The 14,951-nt window shown below is 58.1% G+C and overlaps 1 non-coding gene across 1 annotated transcript; it reads left to right on the top strand.

Moving 5' to 3' along the window:
- Window positions 1–11,001: 11,001 nt before the first annotated feature.
- Window positions 11,002–11,104, top strand: LOC132512410 (U6 spliceosomal RNA). Its single transcript, XR_009538140.1, has one exon. It is a non-coding gene; the product is annotated as a U6 spliceosomal RNA (small nuclear RNA).
- Window positions 11,105–14,951: the final 3,847 nt, after the last annotated feature.

Here is a 14,951-nt window from a genome sequence, read left to right as displayed (position 1 = left end):
CACCCCTGACCCTAAGGGTGCCTGGGCCCCTGCTCAGCCCCCACTTCAGTTTCCAGCAGGGGAGGCTGAGGCTGGCGTCTCTGCACTTGGCTCTGTGCTCAGGCTGCTCTGAACCTGCCCGGCCCTGCTTCTGACTCAGCCCTGCTCACCCTGCCCTGCAAGTTGGGGCCTGCCGGCGGTGCCTGAGTTACAGGGACTTACAAGCAGACACAGATCCCCTCCCCACTGGCTGGAACTTGTCATAGAGGAACTTTGGGCCATGATCTGGCCTCGCTGGCCTCGGTTTCCCTTTTCCATAGAGTGGGAGAGCAATTCTGCAGCTGTGGGGTCTGAGGAGTGTGGGAGACCTTGGGAGCCGGAAGTGTGGGGTCAAAGGCCTGCTGGGGAGGGGGGATGGCTAGTGAGGGGCCACACGGCCCTTGCCCCTCAGCTGGGTGGGTCTGCACGGCGGGGGCAGGCGAGGGGTGGAGAGGTGTGTGCTGCTTTTCCCAGGGTTCCTCTGGGAGGTGGGTGGAGGTGCCGGGGGAGCATGGGAGAGTCAGGGGCCTTGGCTTTGGCCCGACTTGGTCCTAACTGTCTGCAGGCCTGGTCCTTCTTCTATGGGTCTCAGTTGACTCCTTTGTCGGGGGGCCATTTTGTTCCATAGTCCCTCAGGCCCCCAGAACTCTGAGGCTCAGGCACACGCTCTGTTTGACCTGCCTGCGGTGTCATTTTGGAATCAGTGTCTACGTTTAAAAGATCAGAGGCCTCGCGATCAAATCCTGAGTCCCAGCTTCCTGAGCGGGCAGAGGGCTGGCCTCTTTGGGGTCCTCTCTGCCAGCAGCAAACGGGGACGGCTGCTCCCGGGGATCTCCATTCCCTGGGGGCCCAGCCCCCTGCACTGTCCACCCCTGGGGGCCCAGCCCCCTGCACTGTCCACCCCTGGGGGCCCAGCCCCCTGCACTGTCCACCCCTGGGGGCCCAGCCCCCTGCACTGTCCACCCCTGGGGGCCCAGCCCCCTGCACTGTCCACCCCTGGGGGCGCACTGTCCACCCCTGGGGGCCCAGCCCCCTGCACTGTCCACCCCTGGGGGCCCAGCCCCCTGCACTGTCCACCCCTGGGGGCCCAGCCCCCTGCACTGTCCACCCCTGGGGGCCCAGCCCCCTGCACTGTCCACCCCTGGGGGCCCAGCCCCCTGCACTGTCCACCCCTGGGGGCCCAGCCCCCTGCACTGTCCACCCCTGGGGGCGCACTGTCCACCCCTGGGGGCCCAGCCCCCTGCACTGTCCACCCCTGGGGGCCCAGCCCCCTGCACTGTCCACCCCTGGGGGCCCAGCCCCCTGCACTGTCCACCCCTGGGGGCCCAGCCCCCTGCACTGTCCACCCCTGGGGGCCCAGCCCCCTGCACTGTCCACCCCTGGGGGCCCAGCCCCCTGCACTGTCCACCCCTGGGGGCCCAGCCCCCTGCACTGTCCACCCCTGGGGGCGCACTGTCCACCCCTGGGGGCCCAGCCCCCTGCACTGTCCACCCCTGGGGGCCCAGCCCCCTGCACTGTCCACCCCTGGGGGCGCACTGTCCACCCCTGGGGGCCCAGCCCCCTGCACTGTCCACCCCTGGGGGCCCAGCCCCCTGCACTGTCCACCCCTGGGGGCCCAGCCCCCTGCACTGTCCACCCCTGGGGGCGCACTGTCCACCCCTGGGGGCCCAGCCCCCTGCACTGTCCACCCCTGGGGGCCCAGCCCCCTGCACTGTCCACCCCTGGGGGCGCACTGTCCACCCCTGGGGGCCCAGCCCCCCGGGCATTTGAGTGTAATCGCTGGCTCCCCTTCCAGCCGGGGCCGTCCCTGCCCAGGACCCTCTGCTTCCAGCCACGCCAGCCCCGTGGTTGCCCCACCTCCAGCAGCCCAGTGGTCCAGCAGCTGGCGCACCTGCACAAACGAGCCTCTTTTCTCTCTGTTTTGCCAAATTAAGGCTTTGGAGGGCGGGTCTGGGTTAGATGGGCCTTAGCTCGTGTGTTTATCCAAAGCAAAGACCTAGGTTTCGGGATCTCCGCGTGGTGTCTAGAGCCTCGGTCAGGGCCCAGAGATGGTGTCTGCTTGTGGGGAGGTGGGTCCCCACCTCCTGGGGCCAGGTCCTTCCCCTCCCCCTGCGATGACCCCCATTCTCAGTGTCTCAGCCTGGTCACAAGGCCCTTGGAGACCAGCTCTCTGACTGCCTGCTGATGTCTTGGCCTCACCTCCACCGTCCCACCCCCAAATGCCCACGCTCATCGTGTTCTTTGCGGCGCGGCTGACTGTCTGCCTCCCTAAGCCCCTTTCCCTCCTTCCTCTGCCTCAGCTCCCCCTCCCCCTCCCCCCAGGCCTGCCCTGCTCTGTCCCCATGGGCTGCTCCGTGGTGCCTGTGGCCTCCTGCACCATGGCTGTGTCCCTGGCGCTGGGATGGGGCCTCGGTCCGGCCTCCCAGCCTTGAGCACAGAGTCAGACACACAGTCAGGCCTCAACGCATGTTCTAACAATTGAAGCTGCCTTTTGTCTGAGGGGCTGAGAGCTGGTGAGGCGTCACTGGAGGTCAGGCCGAGGTTCTTTCAGCTGTTGCCTGGTCATTGCTGGGAGAGGGAGAAAGCGTAGCCCTAGCCGTCGGGCGAGGGACAGGGAGGCCCCCTCCCCTCTGACACCATTTCTGGCCACAGCCCTGGGCTCCTGCCCTCAGCCACCCGTTGGCACTCAGGCGCGCCAGCCCCAGGATGGGCAGCGGCCTGCAGAAATCCAGCCGGCCGCGATCCCCTCCGCCTCCCGGCTCAAGCCGGCCCAGCTCATGGTGGGCAAGCAGAACTAGGGAGGCTTCTCAGGGACCGCCCAGGCCAGCTCCTGACACTTTACAGATGGGGAAACTGAGGTCGAAGAGGGGTGGTGACTTGACCTGGAGTCCTGGGATCCTCTCCCAGGTGGCCTGAGTCCTGGGCGGTGCCAAGTCAGTCCTGGGGGTCGGGACATGGCAGTGCCTGCTGTGTGGGGCCCCCTGCCCCCATCTGAGCAGCAGGGGAGCCAGCCCTTCCCTCGCCCGGTTCCACCTGGCCTGGTGCCTCCCAGAGCTGGCAGAAAGGTAAGGTGGGAGCAAGTCTGAATCAGCGCAGGTGGCTTAGAATCCCAGGCGGCCCTCCCTGCCCGCAGGCCCTGGGAGCGGGCACTGAGCTCACACCCCAAATCCTCTGCCTTCCCTCCCCACCCATGCATTCAGCCTGGGGCCCAAACATGGCAGGGAGCCAGCCCCAGACTCTCTCCTTGGTAATGGAGGCACAACACCCAACAATACAGACTCGTTGCCCTGCCAAGGTCACACCCGAACCTGGGCCTTTGTGCCTGGTCAGGGAGAAGCCTGGCTGGGGGAGGGGGGAGGCAGGCAGGGTGGGGGGAGAGGGCAGCAGGGTCTCTGGGCCTAGAGACCCTTCCCTCCCTTCTCAAGCTCAGGGGAGCCAGGGCTGTTGTCCCAGCAGCCTTGGGTGGTGTGGCCCCAACCTCAGCCCTTCAGACTTGGTAGTGTGTGGAAGGCAGAGACGGGCCAGGTACATCACAGGGGGAAGTGTGGATCTAAGCAAGAGAGTCCTCCTGGGCCAGCTGGGCTGTGGGAAGGGCTCAGGGAGGGAGGGTATGAGAGGGTCCTTCTGTTCTGGCTGGGGGGCAGCAGGGGAGGGATGGGACATTCACCAGCCCCCAGGTTGGGGCAGGGGCACTGGGAGGCCGGTCCAGCCCCACGTTTGGGGCTGCTTGGGTGGGTGAGCAGAGGGGGTCAGGGCCTGGGGAAGCTGGGATGGCGCTGGAGAGGGGAAGGACAGTTTTTCTGACCTTCACTGGCCTTTGGTTTCTGTGGCCCAGGGCTTGGGATTGTGGGGCGATACAGGCAGATGGGGTGTCTGTCCCTGGGGAGCCCCCGTCAGGGAGGAACATGGCCCCAGGCCTTGGGAGCTCCGGGTCTCAGTGGGGAGTCCCAGCCTCTGTCCTGGGGAGCTCGGGAACATCCATATGGGCGACGGAGACAGAGGACAGATGGAGTCACCCAGCTGTGGGGCACAGGGCTCACCGGGCCTCCCTGGTGAATGCCTCTGCCACTTAGGGAGTGATGGAACCCGAGGGTCTTTCTGCTTCTCTTCCCTGGGTTGGGGGTACCACCCCAGAGCTGATGGGCCCTTCCCCAAGTTACCAGGCCTGGTCAGAGCTGTGATCAATTGAAACTGCTGGTCCAATGTTTGCAGGTTAAGCAGAAACTTCTCCCACCACCTCTGCCTGGCTCTGTGGGGAGGAACCATCACTGGCCCCCCTTTATGGATGAGGAAACTGAGACTCAGGGATGTGAGATGCCCGTGCTAGAGGGCTCGGGTCCTAGGGGCCAGACCACTGTGTTTAGAATGCCTTGCTCTCTGATGTTTGGGGGAATCTGATGCAGGCATGCCGTGGGCAGTGCAGGGAAGGGCAAGTCAGATCTGTGTCCCGGCTGTCTCCCAAGTCCTGAGACCCCGTGTGTGCCGTTCCAGTTCTCGGCCCCTCTGTCAGGCCCTGTACCCTGCTTCAGTCCCCGGTGGGCCAGAGGGGAGGGTGGGGCTGGGGAGACTGGGTCCTGCTGAGGCTGCATCTTCCACACCCACGGCCCACCCAGGCTGAGTCAGGGCCGGGCAGGAGCCATGGGGGTGGCAGCTTTCCCAGGGCCAGCCCAGGCGGGGTCCACATTCCTCACAAGCTGGGTGCGTCTGGGCTTGGCCAAGCTATGAGTCCTGGGCCCTGCCCAGGCCCCCGCCTGCCCCAGAGGCAGCTCAGCACCATGACCTTGGCCTTGTAGGGACCCTGCCTGGACCGGGGTGTGTGCTTGCCTTGCACATACCTGCGGGGGGGGGGGATCCTGCTGGAGCCCCAGTCCCCCACCATGGCCCGGGCATTGGGGTGCCCACTGCTCAGCCCCTCCTCAGGCCCCCCTTTTGCCTCTGCGCTTGGAGACCTGGATGCTGAGGCTTATGCCGCCCACCTGTGGTTTGGGCCTTGGTCCCGCTCATGGCTCAGCCAGTGCTGGTGGAAGGGCGAAGCGTGTTCCGACAGCTGGGGGGTAACGAGGGCCCCTCCAAGGCCAGGGAGCAGCAGGGGGCTCATCCTGTTTGTAGCGCCCAGTCTCTCAGGGAGGCCTTTGTCCTCAGCAGCTTGGAACCCTGGGTGCCAGGTGCGGTGCCGGGGCGGAGGCTCTGAGGGGGACCCTGTGTCCACGGGGGTCCAGCTCTGGGGGCTGCCTACAGCTTGCCCCTCCCTGCTTCCTCCGCGTGCCTGCCGGGCTCTCTGCAGGGCAGGGGTCTGCTAGGGATCCACGCAGGGGTTGGTCAAGGCCAGTCCCCACCTCTCCTTTGTGAAACGTTGCCACAGTCCACCTCCTCTCTCTGGGCCTCAGTTTCCTCTCCTGTCAAAGGAGGACAGGCCCCCCTACCTACCTGCTGGGTGGGGTGCAGGCTGGGGTCGGGGGGGAATGTGAGGCCCCTGGGCTCTTGGTGGGCGGACTGTGACCTTGAGACTGAGACCTGAGATGGGCTGTGCTGGGCCACCACCCCTTCCCCACGGGGGACCCTCCACCCCAGCTCTGCGGTTTCCCCACCAGCCTCTGTGGGTCAGGCCAGGCCCCTGCCCGGGGGTAGGGGAGGTAACCTCAAATCTGGGCTCTGGGGACCCTGTCCACGGTTCCCCACTTCCTCTGAGGGCTGCTGGGAGAGCATTTCATTCACTCCAGCGAATGGCTGCCAGACGCCACTTGCCTTCCCGAGTCACCCAGTTCTACGGCCTCAGCAGTTCTGAGTTCAGCCCGCGGGGCCTGGGCTGGTCGCCTCTGTCACGTCTCCGCAGCAGGCAGGGCCGGGCTGTTTCCTGGGCAGGCCCAGGGCTGCTTGGGCTGCAGAAACCACTTCCCAGGCCTTGGTGGCAACCAACGGGCCCTGGCCCCGAGCCCAGAGTGGGCGTGGGAATACTGTCCTGCACGGAAGGTCGGGAAGGGTGACACCGGGGCTGTCGGAGGAGGGGCAGGGGACAAGCTGAAATGTCAACTCAGCATGTCACTTGGAGAGGCAGCAGGCTGAGTACCGGGCGACCAGGGGGCCTGGGCCAGGGGAGGGGAGAGCAGGTAGGCACAGCCTCTACCCCATCTAGCCCATCACTGAGCACCCCTCAGGCTCCCCCCTCCCCGGCTTCCGACGGCTGAGCCCTAGAGCTGGCGTTCTGCGTGACCCTGTTCCTGCGGACCCTCTAGAGCAGCACTTGGCCCCGGGAGTGGTGCTGTTTGCAGTGTAAGGAAGTGCCTCGGCCCCTGAAAGCCAGCTCTGTGTCCCGGTGTCCTTGGGCTAAGGGTGGTTCAGTGTGTGTGTGCATGTGTGTCTGTGTGTGTGCGCACACGTTTGTGTTGGCGGGAGGCAGTTGTCCCAGTGGAGGTGGATTTCTGGACATTCAGACCAGGGTCTCTCTAGCTGGATTCTGAACCCTGAAGGATTCTGGGAGTTAGCACTGAGAACTGGGCCTGGGGCAGGCTGGGAAACCGTGGGAACAGGTGAGAACAGGCTGGAAGGGTGCGGCAGCAGCTGGAACGTGTAGGCTGGAGCAGCTCCACCCTTCCTCATACAGGAATGGGCGCTGGCTGGGGAGCCAGGACCCTGTGCCTCCCCCATGCTGTCCCCAGCTCTGCTCCGCTGGCCTCCCCAGCCCCTGCTCCCTCCCGTGGGGCATCCCCACACCCCCTCACTCCTTGCTGGGCTAGAGCCAGTGGCTCAGCCGGGCCAGGCTGCTTGGGAGAAGCTGGCCACTCTTCCTGAAGATTCCCAGGGTTTTGGTTTGCACGTTTGTTTCTGACCCTCTGCACAGACAGACTCTGTCACTCACTGGGGTCGCGCTCTGATGCATTAGGGAAGTGCGCAGCTCACCTGTGGGGTGCTCCCTGAACCAGTGGATGGGGCTTCTGGGCTAACTCTCCTCCTGGGATAGGGGCTGAGGGCACCTGCCATTCCCAGAGGTTCTGGACACACTGCTGGCCTCTGCAGAGAGGCTTTGTCCTCGCCTGTCCTTCACGGTTGATCAGGGAACCCTGTGACCTTCAAGAGAGAGGCTGTGCTCCTTAGCAGAGCATACAGGGCCTTCCACTGCGGGCCCCTGCCCGCCTCTCCAGGCCCAGCTCCCATCTCAGCCTCCCCAGCCAACGCCCCCCCCCATCCGAGGCGTCTCACTTCCCTGAGGGTGCCAGGCCCTGGGGCCTCCCGGCTTTTGCACATGCCAATCTCCTGCCAGGAAGGCTAGTGTCTACCTGTGACCCTTATGTATACAGGTCCCTGCTCAGACACCTGCCCCAGCTGTCCTGCCTCTTGGGCTGCATCGGGGGTCCCTCTTAGGTGCTCCCACGGCCCCACCTGCTCAACCAGCTTGTGACGTCTGGTGCCTCCCCCGGGGACAGAGCCCCCTAAGACCAGGGTCCACTGTCATGTGTGTCCCCTGCCACGTCTCCGGGCTCTCCCTCATGGAGGTCGGGGAGTGAGAGAATGAACTAGTGAATGGGTGCAGGCAGCTTGGGGAATTCCTCTGAGGCCTGCAGACTTGTAAAGGGCTGTCACGTGATCCCGGCCCTGGTTCTGCTGCCTCCAGTCCGAGGAAAATCACCCCTCTACCTTGGGATTGGGGCCTCCTGGGCAGATTCCAGAAATCTCTCTGAGAGCAAGGTGGGTGGAAGCTCCCCACCCCCCCACGGGGAGGACTCAAGGTTAATGGGCCAGCGTGCATGGCAATGGCTGCTTTGTGTGAGTGGGTGGGTAAAGGACGAGCCGGGAGAGGCTGTGTGAGTGTGAGTGTGCACGAGTGTGAAAGTGCCCATGAGTGTGTGAAAGTGCCCATGAGTGTGTAAAAGTGTGAGCGTGAGTCTGTGAATGTGAATCAGTGTGAGGCTGTGCACGTCTGTATGCATGTGTGAGGGTGTGGATACAGGTGAGTGTGCATGGGCGTGTGGGTGTGCAAGTCTGTGAGTGTGAATGTGTGTGAGTCTGCGTGAATGTGTGTGAGAGCTGATTGTGAGTGTGTCTGTGAATGTGTATATACTCTGTGCGAGTGTGTATGGATCTATGAGTGTGTGAGTTCGTGTGCATCTGTGATTATGAATGTGTGAGTCTAGGAGTGTGAGTGTGACTATGTGAAAGCTGTGGGCGAGTGTGTGAAGGTGGGAGCCTGAGTGTGTGTATGTGAATGTGCCTGAGAGCGTAAGAGTCTACAAATGCGTGTGTGTGGTATGAAGTTGTATGAGTGGGAGAGTGTGAATGTGAGTGTGTAAATGCGTGAGTGTATGAATATGTCAGTCTGTGAGCATGTGACCATGGGCGTGCGAATGTGCGTGTAAGCTGAGTGTAAAGGTGTGGCTAATCCTGGAGGGTGGTGGCAGGAGACCCAGGGCCGTGGGAGAAGCTCTGTCTCCCGTTCCCCAGGGTGGAGGTCAACCCCAGGGAACCCTCCAGGAGTCTGGGGAGACCCTAGGAGCTGCCAGGCTCATGTTTGCCCCAGAAGTTGACTCAGAGGGGCAAGGGGTCTTTCCCTGTTCTAGAGAGAGCTGAGGTCAACCTTTACTAGAAAGAAAAAAAGTACCACCAAATGGATTCAAAATAATATCTACAAAATATGGGTAGGATTTAAGAATTAAGACAACAAACACCTGTGAACCCACCACCCGATCTTAGAAACGTTGACAGCACCCTCTCCCATCTCACCACGACCCGCAATGGGGATTTGGGGCTGTTATTCCCTTGCTCTCTTTGCAGATCTGAAGCACTTCTCTCCAGGCCCCGTGGGTGAGACACAGGGCTCTTTCTGCCTGTTAAGCTGCCGGCGAGGCCAGGGCGGCTCAGTGCTGCCTCCTGGGGGCGCGGGACGCTGGCTTCCTCCCTCTCCGCACCGCCGCCGCCCGGGGTAGCAGCCCCACCCAGGTCACTCTGCAGACCCCACAGAGGTGCACGTACTCGCTGTGCACGCACGCGCAAGGCACGCCCAGACACATGAGCACACCAGGCACTCACAGAGCTTTGCACGCAGACGTGATCCATCTATTGTGAAGGGAGCAGGTGCCGTACTCTGCGTGGGGCGCTCCAGCAGGAGCCAGCCCACAGCAGCTGCTGCCCCAGGGAGCTGGAGGCAGGAAGGGGGTGGTCCACATGAAGGGGGTCCTCGGGGACCCTCCCACTCAGGGCTGGGGGAGTCTCGGTAAGAAGTACCTTTGGGGTGAGCCATTTAATAGAAAGGTCTAAGCACGGGGTTGCGGGAGGAGGGCTTTGTGCTAGAGGCAGGGAAAGGTTTTTTGGAGATGGAGAACGAGGGGAGGAGAGGCATAATGCAATGCACAGGCCAGCTTCAACAAGGAATTTCATGTCCATTGGCCTGGAATGGACGCAATGGCCCAGCCGGGGCCCCTGGTGCTACGGGGGTCACGGGACTACAGGGAGAGGAGCTGAAGACGGTGAGGAGGAGCCAGGCCCTTGGAGAAGGCGCCGGTGTGAAGCGCAGGTGGAAGATGTCTTGAGTCCCGTGGTCCCTACGCTAGTCGCAGGTGCCACCTCCCGGGACTGCTTGGCAGAGGCGCGCGACCCAGGGCGGCCAGCAGAGGGCGCTCCCGCTACAGATTTGAGGCTCCAGTTGGCTAGGTCTTGAGCCCGGGGTTTAACTAGGATTAGATCATTCTTGGAAAGCGCCCGGGCCTGCAGTCCTGATGGAAGCATTCTGGCTTCCCCCTTGCGGACTACGGAGCAGAAGGGTGTGAAGAGACGACCACGTGAGGTGGGAGCCCCACCAGTGTCCTCCTTCTCCCTTTCCTCTGCTCCCTGGTCAGATGCTGTCCGGTCAGTGTTTGCACCCCCCTGTCTCCAGGTGGCGACCTTGAAATCAACCCAGAAACGCGACTGGCTCTCCTAACCTGCCCTGGAAGCCTTCCTCGAGGCCAGCCAGCTTTTCTAGAACGTTCCCCAGGGAACTAGTCCCAGAGCTCTGCCTCGGGAGTCTCCCCGCTTCCCTCGCTGGCCACTAGGTGGAGGACTTCCTCGCCTGGCGCCCAGGAGGCTTCCCAGCTGCCATAACAACAAAGCCCGTGGACGCTAGAGTTTTCAGGACCGAATGCAGCCCTTTGTCTTCTGCCACAAAGCGTGACAGGCTTCCACGTGGCCGGTTGGTGGACCCAGCCAAGTCCAGCTGGCTCAGACGAGGTGGCAGCCCCATCAGTCCCTTGGTGGTGGTGGTGGGGGATTATGGAGGAGAAAGTCCCTTCAGTTGTGAGTGCCTCCTTCCACACCCTGGCATCTCCACCCAGGCAGAGGCACCTCGAACTCACGTCATTCACATATTCATTCATTTCTGCAGTTATCAAGCACCATTTGCTATGTCTGTTCCTGGGGACAGAAAGGAGGCAGGGTCCCTGCCTGAGTGGAGGAGGAGACAGGAAATAGGTGTGACCACACAGGGTGGTACGTGCTTTGAGGTCAGTGAATTGATTTCTTCCTCTGAACCCTGCTTTTCTCTCTGGCTTCTCGGACCCAGTCAGTGGCATATTACCTGCCCACCTGCTCAACCCCGAAAATGCAGTCATCCTGACGCCTCCCCCGCTTAGGCCCATCTCCCTGTCGGCCACTGTGTCCCATCCTTGCCCTCATCATCTCTCTCCCAGACCATCCCTTTAGCCCCGGGGCTGGCCCTTGGCCCCCTTCCGGCTTTCACATCGCCACCAAAGTGAGCGCTTCTTTTATGCCCAGAGGCATAAAAGAAAAAAATAGCAAATGTGACCTAAGGGAAATCGTTTTGTTTGGGGAACAAAAACACTGTAAACAAAGTTGGAAGACCAGTGGTCAGCTGGGAAAAGACATTGCAACCCATGTGGGAAAGGCCTCCTTCTCACGTTGACCAAAAGCTCACACACGTCAGGAGGGACAAGATCCCACAGAAAAAAAAAAAAAAGGTGTAGACTAGGAACAGCTGGTTCATAAAAAACAAGAAGGGTGCTGGCTTTGGCAGCACACGTACTACAACTGGAACAATAGAAGATTAGCATGGCCCCTGGGCAAGGATGACACCCAAATTCGTGAAGCATTCCATATTAAAAAAAATGATACAAATGAACTTATTTAGAAAACAGAAACAGAGTTTGAAAACACACTTATGGTTACCAAAGGGGAAATGTAGGGGGGAGGGACAATCTAGAGTTTGGGGTTAACAGATACACACTTCTATATATAAAGTAGATAATCAACAAGGACTTACTACTGTAAGTAGTAAACACAGGGAACTCTACTCAATATTCTATAATACCTATATGGGAGAAGAATCTGAAAAAGAATGGATATATGTTTATGTGTAACCGAATCACTTTGCTGTACACCTGAAACGAACACAACATTGTAAATCAACTCTACTCCAATATAAAATAAAAATTAAATTAAAAAAACCAACCAAACAAGAAGGGACTAAAAATTTAGGGAAGGATAGTCAGTCTTACTCATGAATAAAGAAATGGAAACTGAAGCAATAGAGAGGCCTTTTTCAACGATCAAAAAGACAGAACTTGGAAAACAACAACAAACTTCAAAGCTTGGTGAGAACCAGTGCTGATGGGTGTGGGTGGTGGAGGGAGGAGTTATTCTCATTCATAGTGGGTGGGAACGAAAATTTGTAGAACTTTTCAGGAAAACTTAGAGGTGAAGATCCATGACTGGTACAGGGCCCTGGGGCTGCCCGTGACCTTTTTTTAAAACTGTGGCAATTTCAAATATACACAAAAGTAGAGAGAATGGCAGAACAAACTCCCATATGCCCATCACTCAGTTTCAATAATTGTCAACATGCTGACATTCCTTTTTTTCTCTTTTCTACATATATATATATATATTTTTAAAAATTAATTAATTAATTTATTTTTAGCTGTGTTGAATCTTCGTTTCTGTGCGAGGGCTTTCTCTAGTTGCGGCGAGCGGGGGCCACTCTTCATCGCGGTGCGCGGGCCTCTCACTGTCGCGGCCTCTCCCGTTGCGGAGCACAGGCTCCAGACGCTCAGGCTCAGTAGTTGTGGCTCACGGGCCCAGATGCTCCGCGGCATGTGGGATCTTCCCAGACCAGGGCTTGAACCCGTGTCCCCTGCATTGGCAGGCAGATTCTCAACCACTGCGCCACCAGGGAAGCCCCTCAATATTTTTTTCATCAAAGTATAGTTGATTTACAATGTTGTGTTAATTTCTGCTGTGCAGCAAAGTGATTCAGTTATACATATATATATTCCTTTTTAAATATTCTTTTCCATTATGGTTCATCACAGGATATTGAACATAGTTCCGTGCGCTCTACAGTAGGACCTTGGTGTTTATCCATGCTGTATATAATAGCTGACATCTGCTAACCCCACACTCCCACTCCACCCCTCCCCCAACCCCCTCCCTTTTGGCAATCACCAGTCTGTTCTCTATGTCCGTCAACATGGGGCCATTCTTGTTTCTTCTCTCCCCTCCACCATCTTTTGTGGGGGAGATTAGAGTATTTTAAAGCAAAGATATAATTTCAATTCACTCTGAATGAAAATTTGGCAAGAGCTATCAAAAGAGAAAATGGATCTCCCCTTTCACCCAGGAATCCCACGGCTAAAATTTCCCCTAAGGATATATTTGTAAAAGTTCACCAGGCTTATGTTCAGGGAGTTTATTACACCATTGTTTGTAAAAAGCAAAAAAAGCAAAAAAAGCTGGACACCGTTTTGCGGGGGACAGGAGTGAGTGAATTACAGCTCACGGTCACGATGGATTAAATTAGAGAGAGTGAGGGACTTCCCTGGTGGCGCAGTGGTTAAGAATCCGCCTGTCAATGCAGGGGACACAGGTTTGAGCCCTGATCTGGGAAGATCCCACATGCCGCGGAGCAACTAAGCCCGTGCGCCACAACTACTGAGCCCATGTGCCACAACTGCTGAAGCCCGCGTGCCTAGAGTCTGTGCTCTGCAACAAGAGAAGCCACTGCAATGAGAAGCCCGTGCACCGCAACGAAGAGTAGTCTCCGCTCACCACAACTAGAGAATGCCCGCACGGCAACGAAGACCCAACGCAGCCAAAAATAAAAAATAATTTAAATACATTAAATAAATTTAAAAAAAAAAGAGGGTGAGGTGGCTCTCCAAGAGATATTATTAACTGGGAAACTGAGACATTGAAGAGATCAGTCATCTCCCTTTGTATAATTAAAATCTCTAAGCAGACAAACTAGAAACAAAACAGTACAGCAATGCTTGGATGACTGTATTGCTATAGAATAAAGTCCGAACTCTGCAGCACACTTTTCATGGAGGTCTCTCTTTCCAACTTTCATTCTAGCCATTTCTCCCACTAATATGCACTATGAATTGGCCATTAGATTCCCAAAATGGGTTCCAAGGAACCGTAGCTCCACATGAACCCCCTGAAAGTGGGTCCGTGGGTGATTAAGTTTGGGAAACGCTTAGCGCTCTGTCTTCTCCTCGTACAGTCACAATGCACATTAGCTTGTTAAGGGCTCTGGGAAGTCTGCAGTCCAACAAACAAAAACTTCTTGACGTGGATGTACGTGCCTTCCCCTGGTCTCCCAGGCTCTGCAGCATGGTTCTCAGCCTTGGCTCTCGTTAGCACCACCCGGGCCCAGCTCTGTGCATCAGGGCTTAGAACCACTACTCTGTAACGTTGCCCTGCCCCTTTCTGAGCTTACGTAGCCCCACTTTCTCCTCTGCTCACCCCACCCCAGCCATACTGGTCCTTCTTCTAGTTCCCTGAAAAGGAGTGTCTTGGTTCAGCTCCAAGGCCTTTGCACTAGTTCCTACTTTGGCCTGGAATGCCCTTCCCTGCATCTGCTCGCTCCTTCCTTAATTCAGTTTTCCCCTTAAATGTCACTTAGAAGAGGCCTTCCTGCGCCGCCCCAGAAGCACTCACATTCCCTTTCATGTTTCCCTGAAGAATGTCTCATTCTCTGGATTGATTACTGTCCATCTTACCCCCTAGAATATCTGCTCCATAAAAGCAAAAATGGTTTCTTTTGTGTTCATCACCATATCCCCAGAGGCTAGGGCAGTGCCCAGTACACAGTAGGTGCTCAATTAATAGTAGCTGAACAAAGGGGTTTCCTTCGAGATCTGCTTTCCTCTTGCTCCCCCTGAAATTGTGATCCAGCTGCAAGTCTCCTGATGGCCCCCAAACACACTGGGCACGTCCCCACTTCTGCCTGGATGAATTCGCACCTCGTCTTCTCTGCCTGGCAAAGCCCTGCCCTGGCTTCGAAACCCAGCTTTCTGGTCCCTCCCTATGAAACTGCCCTCAGCAGGCTGGTCTGAATGAGTCGCTCCTTCCCGCTCCTCCCAGGTGCTTGTACACACACACTTTCATCACCACACAGTAACACGGTGCTTGGACGGACTGTGCATCTGTCTGTCTCTCGCTCACCTGCCTGCACTCATTGAGGGCAGGACTCGCTGACTCAGTGCTGAGTTCTCGGGCACCCAGCCCCGTGACGGCCACACCATGAATGCGATGAATGGGTGCTGAGCGAAGCCCAGCACTGGGCTCTTACTGCCTGCATTTATCCAGCCCACATTGATCGGGCACTTCCTGTGCACAAAGCACCGAGTTAGACCTTAGAGTGGGTCCAGAGATAAACAGAAAGCCATCTTTTGGCTGTCAAGGATTGTCTTTCTAGAAGGGAAGGAGATCCAAATAATTCTAACACAAGTGAGAGTGGCTAGCACTCACGGGTGCTAGAATGGGCTGGGGGAGCGTATCAATTTCCTATTGCTCTTGGAACAAATGACAACTTTAGGGCCTTAAAGCAACACACGCTTATTACGTTACAGTTCTGGAAGTCCGAGGTCTGAAATGCGTCTTAGGAGGCTAGAGTCAGTGTGTCAGCAGGGCTGAGCCCCTTCTGGAGGCTCTAGGGGAGAACCGTT

This window comes from Lagenorhynchus albirostris, chromosome 20 (assembly GCF_949774975.1).
Source record: "Lagenorhynchus albirostris chromosome 20, mLagAlb1.1, whole genome shotgun sequence".
Taxonomy (NCBI): domain Eukaryota; kingdom Metazoa; phylum Chordata; class Mammalia; order Artiodactyla; family Delphinidae; genus Lagenorhynchus; species Lagenorhynchus albirostris.
This window is presented reverse-complemented; position numbering and strand designations above follow the sequence as displayed.